This window comes from Microcaecilia unicolor, chromosome 5 (assembly GCF_901765095.1).
Source record: "Microcaecilia unicolor chromosome 5, aMicUni1.1, whole genome shotgun sequence".
NCBI classification, from domain to species: Eukaryota; Metazoa; Chordata; class Amphibia; order Gymnophiona; family Siphonopidae; genus Microcaecilia; species Microcaecilia unicolor.
In genome coordinates this window covers 220,003,537-220,016,042 of record NC_044035.1, presented here as the reverse complement: position 1 = coordinate 220,016,042, position 12,506 = coordinate 220,003,537, and positions in this window count along the sequence as shown.

Here is a 12,506-nt window from a genome sequence, read left to right as displayed (position 1 = left end):
CTCCTCCAAAAAGTGAACCTCTCGAGTCAAACAGGCCTTATAAACAGGGCGCTGCAAAAAATGCTTCAGTTGCAAGTAAGCATAACGGTCAGTAGGCCGAAGCTTATAGTCCTCCACTAGTATATCAAAAGAAACAAACTCCTCCCCCTCAAAAAGCCTCATAAGCCCAGGGTACCATTTAGGTTTGGGACACCAACTGTGTGGCTATCATCATTTGCTCCACCCCCAGCCAAAAAACAGGAAGCTATGGAAACAATTGAGTTGGCTTTGGGAAAACGTCCCAAACTGGTTACTGTTTCATCTAAATTTTTGCTCCAGCTATTCCAATTAGCTCTCTTTAATAATCATTTTATATTCAATGGAGAGCTATATATGCAACTTTCCGGAATAGCAATGGGAGCGGCATTTGCTCCAGCAGTGGCGAATCTGTTTATGGGCAACTTAGAAGAACATTATATATATAAAATGCCATTATTTCAACATGTGTCCTGTTGGTGGCGCTTTATCGATGACATTTTTATGATCTGGGAAGCTGATTTAATTATGTTGGAACAATTTAATCAAGAATTGAATTCATGCTATCAGACCATTAAATTTAAATATTTGGCTCATATATCAGAAATTCACTTCTTGGATGTAAAAATTACCAATGTTGAAGGAAGACTGGAATCAGATATATTTACAAAACCAACCGATCGTAATACTCTCCTGAAATATGACAGCATGCATCCGATGCATATACGGAATAATCTTCCATTTGCACAGTTTTTGCGGTATAGGTGTATATGTGATTCCTCAGCAAAATATAAAAACTCGGCTGTTCAACTAAAAGCAAAATTAGAAGAAAGGGGATATCTGAAAAAAATTGTTAAACATGCGTATAAAAGGGCGTTATTTAATCACAGAGAATTTCTATTAGAGCCCAAACAACATAAAGCAGCAACACAAAACACTCCGTGTATTATGCAATACACCTCCTTATCTCCTAAAATTGCTAACATAATTTATAAACATTGGAATATTCTTACAACTCATAAGGTTTTTGCTGACCAGAAATGTAAGGTATCATATTCTAGACGTGCGAATTTGCCGGACGTATTATGTCATTCTGACATATGGACAAATAGAAAATGATCTCATACTGGTCATGATAAATGTAATATGTGTATTATGTGTGATATCATGGAAGTAAATGATAAATTTTGGGACCTGATTAGCAACAAATGGATTTATATAAAGTGCTGCACGAATTGTACCTCGAAAGCTGTAGTCTATATGATCCCATGTCCCTGTGGCCTTAGATATATAGGGCAGACAAAACGCATGTTAAAGACACGATTAATTGAGCACAAGCACGGTATACAATCTGAGAAACTACATATGCCTCTGTCTAAACACTGTGTTACTATGAAACATTAATTCAACCAATTACGATGCATAGTGATCGAACAGCTGATCAACAATGGGAGACGAGGAGACATTTCAAGAGTTCTCCACCAAAAAGAAAAAAGGTGGATATATCGTTTACAAACAGTAAGTCCCAAAGGTTTAAATGGACAATTAGAATGGGAAGCATTTTATTGACTGTTGTTGATTGAATATCTAAACGTAAAAGATTATGTCATTTTAGGGAGGAGTCATACCTGAGGGCATCCTATATAATCAGTCGCCATTTTGTAGCCATTTGTTCGCATTGATAAGAAGGGAAATTGTTTTTCTGCTCTCTTTCGTTTTTCCCCTGATGAAGTAGCGAAACAGTGGGAGTCCTATAACTGTTGAGAAAGAGAAATGAGAAATGGAGGATTATGGTGTGGAATTTTTTTGAGTTGGAGTGAAAATTGATCCCGACCAAATACACTACACCATTGGAATTAACGGATGTATTCAAAATAAAGACTATAGAGACATGGTGCGAGACCACATGAGGAGCTAAGTATTTTTTCAATTCCGTTTTTTTATATTTGTATTTGGTACCTTTTTGACCTCTTATCTTCTAACTAGCTTTAGAGTTTCAGTGGTTGTAGTTAGATATATAGTTCTAGCATTTGATTCAAAATTAATTGTAAAATACACCCTATATGCCTTTTTTGACTACATACTTTTCTCTCAGTCAGAGTGTTTAGCCTGAGAGCTTTTCTGTGTAGTTTTTTTTTTTTTTGCTGGGGGTGGAGCCAATGATGATAGCCACACAGTTGGTGTCCTAAACCTAAATGGTACCCTGGGCTTATGAGGCTATTTGTTAAAAACTAAATAACATTAATTGTTTTAAATGCAGAACTAAGATCTAACAATTAGATCAAATATATGGTTTAGTTTCTAAGTAGTATACCATGCCATACTTTGTATTGTTACTTGAATATTTTTACTGCTATAATTGCCTATTGCTCATGTTTGATCTATTCTTACTGTACACCGCCTTGAGTGAATTCCTTCAAAAAGATGGTAAATAAATCCTAATAAATAAATAAATAATGAGGTACTTTGTCAAGCGCCTTCTGAAAATCCAGATACACAATTTCAACCGGCTCACCTTTATCCACGTTTGTTCACTCCTTCAAAGAAATGTAGTAGATTGGTGAGGAAAGATTTCCCTTCACTAAATCCATGTTGACTTTCTCTCATTAATCCATGCTTTTGAATATGCTGTGTAATTTTGTTCTTTATAATAGTCTCCAGCATTTTGCCAGGCACAGACGTCAAGCTCACTGGTCTATAATTTCCCGGATCTCCTCTGGAACCGTTTTTAAAAATCGTTGTTACATTGGCCACCCTCCAATCTTCCAGTACCATGCTCGATTTTAAGGATAAATTACATATTACTAACAATAGTTCCGCAAGTTCATTCTTCAGTTCTATCAGTCCTCTGGGATGAATACCATCCGGTCCAGATTTGCTACTCTTCAGTTTGTAGAACTGCCCCATTACATCCTCCAGGTTTACAGAGAATTCATTACGTTTCTCTGACTCGTCAGCTTCGAATACCATTTCTGGCACCGATATCCCACCCAAATCTTCCTCGGTGAAGACCGAAGCAAAAAATTAATTTACTCTCTCCGCTATGGCTTTGTCTTCCCCAATCACCCCTTTTACTCCTCGGTCATCTAGTGGTCCAACCGATTCTTTTGCCGGCTTCCTGCTTTTAATATACCTAAAAAAACTTTTACTATGTGTTTATGCCTCCAACACAATCTTTTTTTGTAAGTCCCTCTTAGCCTTCCTTATCAGCGTTTTGCATTTGACTTGACATTCCTTATGCTGTTTCTTATTATTTTCAGTCGGTTCCTTCTTCTATTTTCTGAAAGATTTTCTTTTAGCTCTAATAGCTTCTTTCACCTCACTTTTTAACCATGCCAGCTGTCATTTGGTCTTCCGTCCTCCTTTTTTAATTCATGGAATATATTTGGCCTGGGCTTCCAGGATGGTGTTTTTGAACAGCATCCACGCCTGATGTAAATTTTTGACCCTTACAGACGCTCCTCTAAGTTTTTTTTTCACCGTTCTTCTAATTTTATCATAGCCTCCTTTTTTAAAGTTAAACGCTAACGTATTTGATTTCCTATGTATACTTACCGTATTTTTCGGACTATAAGACGCACTTTTTTCCCCCAAAATTTGGGAGGAAAATGGGGGGTGCGTCTTATAGTCCGAAGGTAGCATTTTCGGACCTCCGTTCCAGTACTTACATGATTCCATGTGCCCTGGTGGTCTAGTGACGTCGGGGCAGGAAAGAGCCCCCTCTTTCCTGCCCATCGCGCTGCTCTCCGTGCTCCTCAATGCTTTCTGACGGTCTCGGCGAGATTCAAAATGGCCGCCGAGAATCTCGGCGGCCATTTTGAATATCGCCGAGACCGTCAGAAAGCATTGAGGAGCACGGAGAGCAGCGCGATGGGCAGGAAAGAGGGGGCTCTTTCCTGCCCCGACGTCACTAGACCACCAGGGCACATGGAATCATGTAAGTACTGGAACGGAGGTCCGAAACCCGGACAAGACGCACCGGAGCAGAGCACCTAGGTTTTAGAGGAGGGAAAGAGGAAAATTTTTTTTTTCCTATTTCCCTCCTCTAAAACCTAGGTGCGTCTTATGGTCCGGTGCGTCTTATAGTCCGAAAAATACAGTACCTTAAAGCTAATATCAAATCCGATCATGTTATGATCACTGTTATCAAGCAGCCCCAGCACCATTACCTCCTGCACCAGATCATGTGCTCTACTAAGGACTAAGTCTAGAATTTTCCATCTCTCGTCGGCTCCTATACCAGCTGTTCCATAAAGCAGTCCTTGATTTCATCAAGGAATTTTACCTACCTAGCGTGCCCCGATGTTACATTTACCCAGTCAATATCGGGGTAATTGAAATCACCCATTATTATTGTGTTGCCCAATTTGTTTGCATCCCTAATTCCCTTTAACATTTCTGCATCCGTCTGTTCATCCTGGCCAGGCGGATGGTGTACATTCCTAGCACTATCCGTTTCCCCTTTATACATGGAATTTCAAGATGTGTTTTGTTTCCTGCAGAATTTTCAATCTATTTGATTCAAGGCTTTCGTTAATATACAATGCTACCCCTCCTATCATTACGATATAATTTGTACCCCGGTATGACAGTGTCCCGCTGGTTATCCTCCTTCCATCAGGTCTCAGAGATGCCTATTATATCTAATATTTCATTTAGTGCAATATGTTCTAACTCTCCCATCTTATTTCTTAGGCTCCTGGCATTCGCATATAGACATTTCAAACTGTGTTTGTTGTTCCTATTTACATCATGCTCAGTACTTGACAGTATTAATTTGCAATCTTTTGTCTGATTTTTATTTTTATTTAAGCATAGGCACCCCGTATAAGAGGCTTGGGGAGGCTAAGCCTCCCCAGTCCAGCTATGACCTTCCCTGCCTGCTTTCTCCTCCAATGTGGCCCCACCGGTACAGCCAAGAACAAATTGTATCTTCCGCCTTTGCCCCCCCTCAACTCCCCAACATGCCTTCCATTCCATTCCCGACGCAGCTGCCCTGTGTTTAAACCTGTCATTTTAAGTCACAGCCGCAGCTTGAGTCCAGTCTTTCCCTTCCCGCTCAATGTCCCGCTTTCCGCTGATGAGGTATTTCCTGCTTCCGTGAGGGCGGGACATTGAGCGGGAAAGGAAAGGCTGGAGGTGAGCCGCCGCTGCGACTTAAAATAACAGGTTTTAAACGCAGGGCGGCTGCAGCAGGAATGGAATGGTGGGCTGTTGGGGAGCTGAGGACAGGCAGGTGGAGCTGGATTACACCTCAAACTGGGGTTCTGAAAAGGGGGGCTGGGACAAGTAATCGGACATGGATGGGAGGGGAGGACAGGGCAGGGGCAAAGGAGAATTGTTGGACATATAGGGGAGGGGAGGGCAGAGGAGAATCGCTGGACATGGATGGGAAGGGAGGACAGGGGTGAGAAGAGAAATCACTGGACATGGAGGGAAGGGCAGGGGAGAGAGGAGATTTGCTAGATATGGATGGATGGAGGGGCCAGGGGAGAGAAGAGATTTGCTAGATATGAATGGAGGGAAGGGGAGAGAGAGGAGAGTGGCTGGACATGGATGGAGGGGAGGAGATGCACATGGAACATGGATGGAGAGCAGGGAAGAGAGGAGAAATGCTGGATGGAGGGGATGGAAGACAGAGGAAGTAAATGCACATGAATGGAGGGGAGGAGAGTGAGGAGAAATGCTGAATACAGATGGAGGGGAAACTGCTGAATTTAAGGGCTGGATTGGAATGCTTTGCGGGCAGATGCTGCAACAGGAGGAAGGATAGGGACAGGGCTACAGATGGTAGACAGAATGCATAAGGACAAAGGAGGATGGTGGACATGGTGAGTGAAAAAATATCGAATGGAAAGAAGACACCATAAAACAGAAGACACTGGGACCAAAGTGAATAGAAAAACTAAATGCTCAGACAACAAAGGTAGAAAAAAGTATTTATTCAGAATTTATTAATTGGAATATGTCAGCTTTTGGAAATGTGCATCTGTGATATTTTGCACATAAGTTTCAATTTCTCTAGTATTGCTGCATGCCGAGTCTGATTTATTGAGGTAACTACTATGTAAGCCACATTGAGCTTACAAATAGGTGGGAAAATGTGGGATACAAATGTAAAAAATAAATAAATAAATAAACTTTCCAGTTCAGTATTTTGCCTTCATATCTTTTGATTTCTAGTTCCTTCTGTCATATCTGTAGTCATGTGTTTTTCATGTATGATCAAGGTGCAGTATTTTGCTAGCATGTACTATTTGCAGCCCTTTTGGTTTTGTTTTTTTCACTAGGTAATGTATTGGTGTTTTAGAGCCTGGTGTAATTACAGTGCTGCCTTTCCACGCATAAGGTTGTAGCTCATCCTGTCCTTGGAATTAGTGCTGTTACGGTTTGGTAAGGTTCTGAGTGTGTTTTTGCACAACTTTGTGTATAGTGTTTTGCAGTGGAGAGATTGTGTGTTGGCCGTACTAAGGTGACATCAACACTTTAAATTAATTTTAGTTTGTTTGTCATAACATCAGACATGGTTTTATAATATTTTGGAGGATCTGAAGTTGAATTGTTAAAGGTATTAATTGTGACTATTTTACTTTTATTTATTTTTCTGTGTGTTGTCAGACAATTATGGATGTAAGCCCCACCCCTGGCCCCGCCCCCTTTAGCCTCCACAAACAGTTGGGCCACCGACCGCCTATGTATTTAAGGACACCTGATCTACTGTGGTCTCCTTTGCAACCTCACTATCAGGCTACCCTATCTTCCCTGTTTTGGTGATATCTTTGAAAGATATCTTATCCTGAATCATGCGCTTTTGAGCAACTGTCGGCCTCCCCCCCCCCCCCCCCCCCCCCCCCCTGTTTCTAGTTTATCTAGTTGTTAAAGCTGTTGGATGCAGCTGTTGATATGTTGGATCATAATATTTTAGCAGTCCACACATCTTCTGTTCTAAAAAGGTTTATTTTCACCACTTCAAAGTCAAACAGTGATATGGCCACACTTCCCCCTCCCAGAGGCTGCCTCAGGGGCTACAACCACTAGGATCCCAGAGGCCACCTGCATCCAACAGCTTTAACAACTTTTAATTATTTTGTGTCATCTGAAGATTTAATCATCTCTCTCATTGTCCTCTTTTGAGGTCATGGGAAAAAGAGTCACTAATATAATTCTCAGATCTAGAGGCAACCATGAATGAGGCTGACTTTGATTTATTGGTGGTCATGGAGATGTGTACATGGAGAACCATGACTGGGGTATTTGAATATTTGTAAACTACTTTCATAAAATTGCATGAATTGTGATATATTAAATTGAACAGTGAAGTGCTGCAGGGATCTGTACTGGCACCGGTGCTGTTTAACATATTTATAAATGATGTGGAAATTGGAATGAGAATGAGGTAATAAAATTTGCAGATGATACAAAACTATTCAAGGTTGTTAAAACACGTGCGGACTATGAAATATTGCAGGAAGACCTTAGGAAATTGGAAAATTGGTCAACCAAATGTTAGATGAAATTTAATATGGACAAATGCAAGGTGATGCACATTGGAAAGAATAATTTGAATCATAGTTACCTGATGCTAGGGTCCACCTTGGGGGTCCACCTTGGGGGCATAGGCGTAGACTGGGGGGGGCGAGGGGGGGCAATGCCCCCCCAAACGACGATGAGGCGCCGCCGCGCCATTAGTTTAAAAAAAAACAAAAAACACATGCACGCACGCGCTCCTCTCCGTCCGCTTGGCTTCCCTGCTCTCTGTCTGCGTCCCGCCTTCCTCTGACGTCAGAGGAAGGCGGGACGCAGACAGAGAGGGCAGGGAAGCCAAGCGGAAGTAGCGGACGGAGAGGAGCGTGTCCGTCTACCCCTCTCTCTTCCTCCCTCCCTCCCTCCCTCCGCCGCAGGCAGCAGTCTTTTCCAGCGTTCCTGGCAGCGGTAGCGTTGTACACGCTGCCTTTGGCTCTGCCCCGAAGCCTTCTCTTCAAGTTCCTGTTCCCGCATAGGTGGGAACAGGAACTTGAAGAGAAGGCTTCCGGGGCAGACCGAAGGCAGCGTGTACATCGCTACCGCTGCCAGGAACGCTGAAAAAGCTGAAGACTGTTGCCTGCACCGGAGGGAGGGAGGGAGGAAGAGAGGGGGTAAACGGAGTCACCATCTTGGACCTCGGGGGGGGGGGGGAGCAGAGGGAAGATGGATGGGACTGGGAGGGGTGGGAAGCAGAGGGAAGGAGCAGGAGATGGATGGGACTGGGAGGGGTGGGAAGCAGAGGGAAGGAGCAGGAGATGAATGGGACTGGGAGGGGTGGGGAGCAGAGGGAAGGAGCAGGAGATGAATGGGACTGGGAGGGGTGGGAAGCAGAGGGAAGGAGCAGGAGATGAATGGGACTGGGAGGGGTGGGGAGCAGAGGGAAGGAGCAGGAGATGAATGGGACTGGGAGGGGTGGGAAGCAGAGGGAAGGAGCAAGAGATGGATGGGACTGGGAGGGGTGGGAAGCAGAGGGAAGGAGCAGGAGATGAATGGGACTGGGAGGGGTGGGAAGCAGAGGGAAGGAGCAAGAGATGGATGGGACTGGGAGGGGTGGGAAGCAGAGGGAAGGAGTAACAGATGGATGGGACTGGGAGGGGTGGGAAGCAGATGGAAGGAGCAGGAGATGAATGGGTAGGGTTACCACATATGGTAACCCTATGAATGGGACTGGGAGGGGTGGGAAGCAGAGGGAAGGAGCAGGAGATGAATGGGACTGGGAGGGGTGGGAAGCAGAGGGAAGGAGCAGGAGATGAATGGGACTGGGAGGGGTGGGAAGCAGAGGGAAGGAGCAACAGATGGATGGGACTGGGAGGGATAGGACTGGGAGGGGTGGGAAGCAGAGGGAAGGAGCAGGAGATGAATGGGACTGGGAGGGGTGGGAAGCAGAGGGAAGGAGCAAGAGATGGATGGGACTGGGAGGGGTGGGAAGCAGAGGGAAGGAGCAGGAGATGGATGGGACTGGGAGGGGTGGGAAGCAGAGGGAAGGAGCAGGAGATGGATGGGACTGCGAGGGGTGGGGAGCAGAGGGAAGGAGCAGGAGATGAATGGGACTGGGAGGGGTGGGAAGCAGAGGGAAGGAGCAAGAGATGGATGGGACTGGGAGGGGTGGGAAGCAGAGGGAAGGAGCAGGAGATGGATGGGACTGGGAGGGGTGGGAAGCAGAGGGAAGGAGCAGGAGATGGATGGGACTGCGAGGGGTGGGGAGCAGAAGGAAGGAGCAAGAGATGGATGGGACTGCGAGGGGTGGGGAGCAGAGGGAAGCCTACTGGAAAGAAGACACTGAATAAAACAGAAGACACTGGGACCAAAGCGAATAGAAAAACTAAATGATCAGACAACAAAGGTAGATAAAAGTATTTTATTCATAATTTATTAATTGAAATGTGTCAGCTTTTTGAAATGTGATCTGTGATATTTTGCCTGTAAATTCAATTTCTTCCTCCACATTAGCATATTCATTTGCATATGTATATATGCAAATGATATGCTAATATGCTCCGCCCATTCTTTGCCCCCCCAAATGAAACAGTCAAACTACGCCTATGCTTGGGGGTCAGCACTCGGGAAAATGATCTGGGTGTAGTTGTAGATAATACACTGAAATCTTCTTGGTGTGCAGAGGCAGTGGTCAAAAAAACAAACAGGATGCTAGGAATTATTAGGAAAGGGATGGTGAATAAGACTAAAAATACTATAATGCCTTGAATTACTCCATGGTGTGTCCGCACCTTGATTATTGCGTTCAGTTCCGGTCGCCATATCTCAAAAAAGATATAGCAGAATTAGAAAAATTCAAAGAAGAATGACCAAAATGATAACAAGGATGGAACTCCTCTTGTATGAGGAAAGGCTAAAGAGGTTAGGGCTCTTCAGCTTGGCAAAGAGATGGATGAGGGGAGATATGATTGAGGTCTACAAAATTGAGTGGTGTAGAACGAATAGAAGTAAATCGATTTTTTGCTCATTCCAAAAGTACAGAGACTAGGGGACACTTGAGGAAGTTACATGGAAATACTTTTAAAACAAATAGGAGGAAATATTTTTTCACTCAACAAATAGTTAAGCTCTGGAAGCTCTTTGCCGGAGGATGTGGTAACAGCGGTTAGTGTACCTGGGTTTTAAAAAGGTTTGGACAAATTCCTGAAGGAAAAGTCCATAGTCTGCTATTGAGACAGACATGGGAAGCAACTGCTTGCCCTGGGATTTGTAGTATGGAGTGTTGCCACGATTTGGGTTTCTGCCAGGTACTTGTGACCTGACTTGGCCATTGTTTGGAAAACAGGATACTGGGCTAGATGGACCACCCAGTATGGCTACTATTATGATCTTATCTTCTCTCTACATAAAAGGCAACACCAACGTTCTATGAAGCCTCCAGCCGGAAGTGTGAAGGGGGCGAGATATCCGGTTTGCCCAAGAGTGTGTGCCCCGCCCTTGCGTCACAACGTGATGACGACGAGGGCGGAGCAAACACACTCCACGAAACGCCATCTCCCCCTGCCCCTCGCTGGCCATTTTTCACATGCACATGCACACCGCATCGCGGAGCGCCAACGACAGCAGCGGACAGGTCCCTGGAGGGGGGGTTGGGGTACAGCTGGATCCCTGCCCATGGGTGGCTGCAGGGGGGGCCGGGGGATGGAGCGACAGCAGCGGACAGGTGCCTGCCTGCAGGGGGGTTGGGGGACAGCTGGATCCCTGGCCATGGGTGGCTGCAGGGGGGTCCGAGGGATGGAGCGCCAGCGACAGCAGCGGACAGGTGCCTGCCTGGAGGGGGGTTGGGGGACAGCTGGGTCCCTGGCCATGGGTGCCTGCAGGGGGGGCCGGGGAACAGGATGGTCGCTGGACACAAAAACCTTGCTAGCGCCCATTTCATCTCTCAAAGAAACGGGCCTTTTTTGCTAGTGTCCTATAAACACTACACAAGTTGTAATATATCTGAGAGCAATATTTTGCTGACGTTGAATTTCCACTGAGCAACAGTTTGGTTTTTCTTTAATTGCAGCTGCTGTGGACAAAATATCCAGGTTATTAGCATCAATATCCAGATCAAAACTGCAGCTATGTATCTTAATAGGGTGGTAAGCTCTCACCATTATCCAGATAGCACTTAACTTAGGTTTGCAAAAAAGCTCTCTTATCTGGATAACTTCTGTCTCTGCCCCTGGACTGCTCAAGTAATATCCAGATATTGCTGAGGCAGTCTGTAAAGATATTCAGTGGCAAGTGCACTACCTAGATAAATGCTTTTAAATATTGGCCAAACAGTAAGGTCAAAAGGATGAGTCTTCCAACACAAAATCACACATACAAATGGTGGATTCTCAAGGATGTAGTTTATTAAAAGGCAAAAGGACCTGACACATGGCTATATTTCTGCACAAGGAGCCTGCCTTGGGGGTCTGTGAACAATACATAAAAATACCAGTGCATAAAACAACATAGAAATATAAATGTAAGTTTATAAAACAACATAAAAGTATAAATATACAAACAAATAGTATCATAAAAACATTAACATAAGCAAAATTGTAAAACATGTTAGCGTATGTGTAAGAAGATAGAAATATTAGGTACAAACATATTTGTGTGTATATATATATATGTACATTTATATTCATTTTCACAGGTAAACATGTAAACTAAACTATATGCATAAAATAGATATAGGTGTATAAGTATGTATGTAAACATATCTTTTAAATAAAAATGTAGAAGCCAAAATACTAACCAAATTAAAGGAGGGGAGGGGTATGAAGAATACAAAGATAAGACATATATGTATTCAAAGAATAGTAGAAGGGATGTATGCCCCCATTTGTGCATTTATAAAATATAATATATGTAATATGTATAAGCAATAATATGCAAATGCAAATCCAGGAGAATTAAATACAGGCTATGATCTACTCCTGAAAGAGAGATAAATAGGGAAATAAAGTGTACAAACAACTGTACTCACTTTTTAGAAATCGATTACATACAAAAAGAATAATATGTGTATATATATTCACATGCACAGCTGACCTTTTACAGACAAGATCTCCTGCAATGAGCAAAGATGTAACAATTGTGATTATGTATACAGCTTTAGCATTAACTATGAGAGAGGTGACCCCATATATTGGGTAATTTCAAAACGTGGGATGTGATGTAAAAAACGTGTATATAATTGTGACTTTGAAATGCAAAGTGGAAAAAAATCTGTTGGTAAATACTAATGTCAGGAACCTAATAAATCACCCTGAGTAATCCTTAAAGAATACATCTGAAGGTGCATGGTAAGTATATCCGAGGGTGCATCGTAAATGTCACAGTTACAAATTTTTTTTTAATGTAATAAAAAAATTAAAGGTGTGTAAGTAACTATATATGTGGGTGCACTTGCCGGCTGTGTAATGAACAATGAAGGCGCATGTAGATTTTTGGTAAAAGTAATATGAGGAGTGGTATCTTCAATGAAATAA